At 52.6% G+C, this 3,160-nt stretch overlaps 1 long non-coding RNA gene across 1 annotated transcript; it reads left to right on the top strand.

The window, feature by feature from the left end:
- The first annotated feature begins 204 nt into the window (after nucleotides 1-204).
- On the top strand, nucleotides 205-2,955 carry LOC144953739 (uncharacterized). Its single transcript, XR_013640887.1, has 3 exons — nucleotides 205-260; nucleotides 1,611-1,677; nucleotides 2,536-2,955. It is a non-coding gene; the product is annotated as an uncharacterized LOC144953739 (long non-coding RNA).
- The last annotated feature ends 205 nt before the right edge of the window (nucleotides 2,956-3,160 follow it).

The raw sequence follows: 3,160 nt of genomic DNA, 5'->3' as shown, positions 1-3,160 counted from the left end.
CGCCACCCACAATGCACAGCGCTGCCTCCACTCGCCCCGGCCTCAGCGGGGGGAGGGGCGGGGAAGAGGGGGCGGGCCGAGGGGGGTGAAGAGGTGGGGCCAGGGGGTGGGCATGGGGGGGAGGCTCGGGTGAGGGGCTCAGGGCTCAGGGCTCTACGTCTCGGTGGGCGTGGTCACCTGGTACTGCCCCCTCGTCTCGAGTCACGCGCTTCCCCCTGGCAGTTTGTCCGTTAGAGAGGCGGGGAGAAACTCTGGCGAAGGTGAGGAGTGGATCCTAGCTGTGGGTGGGTGGTGCGGTGGTGTGAGTCTGTGTGTGTGGTGTGAGTCTGTGTTTGTGTGAGTCCGTGTGTGTTTGTATCCGTGTGTGAGTCTGTGTGTGTGTGGAGTGGTTAACGCGCTGTCAACACCAGTGACCATTATATGAACCGGTCCTGGGCCTCCCCTAGGTCGACTCAGCCTCAAATGAGTACCTGGTGTGGTGTGTAAATATCGCCACTCGGAGACAAAGGCGTGGTGTTGGCCACCCACGCCCTCGTGTGCTTTTCCGGCCTTCATAGGTGATGCTGGCTAACAGCACTTGCCCCAACAGTTAATTTCAGCTATAAGGGGGATATTTATATTTGTTGTTCGTGGTGGTGTTGTTGGTGGTGTTGATGGTGGTGGTGTTGATGGTGGTGTTGTTGGTGTTGATGGTGGTGTTGATGGTGGTGCTATTGGTGTTGTTGGTGGTGGTGCTGTTGGTGTTGTTGGTGGTGCTGGTGACGGTGTTGATGATGGTGATATTCTTGTTGGTGGTGGTACTGGTGTTGTTGGTGGTGATGTTGATGGTGTTAGTAGTGTTGGTGGTGGTGTCGGTGGTGGTTCCAACGAGCCATCCTGGGTTTAACCTAGCTGGATTGTGTGAGGAGCTCACAAATCCTTGAAGGATCTGGACACATTCCCACCAGTAAGCTCCTCCGGCAGGCAAGGCTGCGTTTGCTGGGTCTTGTAGCCCGCATACCCAAGCAGTTTCTTTTTGGCTGCATAAAGGGGGCTAAACGGCCACGACATGGGCTGTCGAAAATATGGACTGATGCTGTATGGGAGGATGTTGAGTTGAGTAGACTTGTGAAAGACTGGTACCAGCGGTGTAAATAGCATCCTTCACGAGGAAGCTCGTGAAGGAGGCTACTGGACAGTTGGAGGCAGACTGCCTCCTACAACAACTGAGGGCAGAGGAGTGACGCTCACAACGAGTGGCGGATACAATTCGGTAAGTTGGCACAGTTGGGCATACAGCTGGTGTATCTACCAATCATCTCAGCCAACCTTTGGAACCTGGGTCTGTCCCGTGACGTCTTGTCAGTGAGCCTTCGACACTTCGTGTGGCCTGAAAGTGCACCTGGCCTGGCAAAGGCGCCGTGGTGACATCATCGCTACTAAGTGGCGAATGTGGGTTGTTGTTTTTGTGTTTCGTGTTGTGAGTGATTGGTGATGATGTGAGTCTGTGTTGATGATGTGGGTTCATGGTGTGAGTCCGCATTGTGACTTGACTCGTGTTGAGATGTGGGTGCCGTCACACCCCCTCGACTCTATGTGATCCTCGGCTTCGTCTCCTGCTTCGCACGCAGAGACCTGGACTGCGCGAGAGACGCTGTTAGTTTTGTGCACCCTGCTCTGCAAGTTGCCACCATGGAGGTACATGTGGCTCTTCGACTCGTGTGGTTAAGTATTAATGGACGTGTGCTCTCCACTCCGCGTGTGGCTACCTGTCACCTATCCATACACCTAAGTGTGCATCTGCTTGGCTGCCTGAGTGTGTCTGCATCTATCAGAGTATCTCCCCAAGATCCTCTCTGTGTACCTGCCTTTCTACGTTTTAACAATCTACTGTACTTTTATCTATCCACTACTGGATGAAGGCCTCCTTCCTTGAGACCCTGCTACCCCTCACGATCATGCGATGGAATAATCCACCAAGCACCGATTTTGTCGCTCCATCTTTCTAGCAGCCGTCCTCTCAGACGTGTTCCGATACTTGGCTGCACCTCCGTTATTGTTCTAGACCAGGGGTCGGCAACCTACGGCTCCGGAGCCGCATGCGGCTCTTTACGGGCTGCTTCTTGACGATATGTACGTATGTACAGTATGTACTCAGATGCATTGCGGCTCTTGAAATACGGAATTTTGTACCGAATTGGAAAGAAATGGCTCTTCTTATTATTTTGGTTGCCGACCCCTGTTCTAGACCATCAACCATCGTTGTTCCTCGTGGCCGTGGCATGTCCTGGCCCAGCCCTACTTCTCTTAACAGTTTGAAGGATGCCATTAACCTGCGTGTGTCCTTTAAATACACACGTGTCTCATTGTTAATCCAAGTGTGACATCTGACATTGGCCAAATATCCGAACGCTGAGAACTGACATCTCAGCAGGACCCTCCTGAATGTGGAGCCCAGGATCTCAGAGATCCTGGCTCAGTGCTCGCCACTTGCACTATCCCCCACATCTTGCTAAAGCCTATGTGGTGGACCTTTGTCTTTGTGTGTGTGTGTAGATGAGCCAATCTGGAGAGGCGAGGAATAAGGGCGAATTTTGTACCACGTGGAGGGCGCTGTCCTCAGAGGGCACCGCCTCCATCTGCATCAAATCACCGCAAGGTAAGAACAGGAATGAGGGATGTCACAGAGGGCCATGGTGAATGGTGGAACATCACGATGGCCATGTTGCATGGTGGATGTCACAGTGGCCATGATTCATTGAATATTTCATAGTGGCCATGATGCATGAGTGATATCCAGGTGGCCAAGTTGCATGGGGGACTTCATGTTGGCAGTGTTGTATGGGGGACTTAATGGTAGCCATGTTGCATGGGGGACTGCATGATGGTGGCCCTGTTGCATGGGGATGATTATTTGTGCTCTGTCCCCAGCACATCACACGCTTTCAGATGCGCTTCCGATATTAGGAAGCCACTGGAGCTATACACTTTTAAATCATCTAGATTGAAAACTAATTTCTTGAGAACTTATTTGGGGCATCAAGTCCGATTTAGTTACATTTAATTTGTATCCCAAAGCACCTCCATATTCCGTCACTAAGGCCAGAACGGCGGGGAATGAGGCCTTCGAATTTGGGTGATGAGCAGGCGTCGCCACCCCACGCCAGCAGGGGGCGGCATA

The sequence above is a fragment of the Lampetra fluviatilis genome, chromosome 81 (assembly GCF_964198595.1).
Source record: "Lampetra fluviatilis chromosome 81, kcLamFluv1.1, whole genome shotgun sequence".
NCBI classification, from domain to species: domain Eukaryota; kingdom Metazoa; phylum Chordata; class Hyperoartia; order Petromyzontiformes; family Petromyzontidae; genus Lampetra; species Lampetra fluviatilis.
This window is presented reverse-complemented; position numbering and strand designations above follow the sequence as displayed.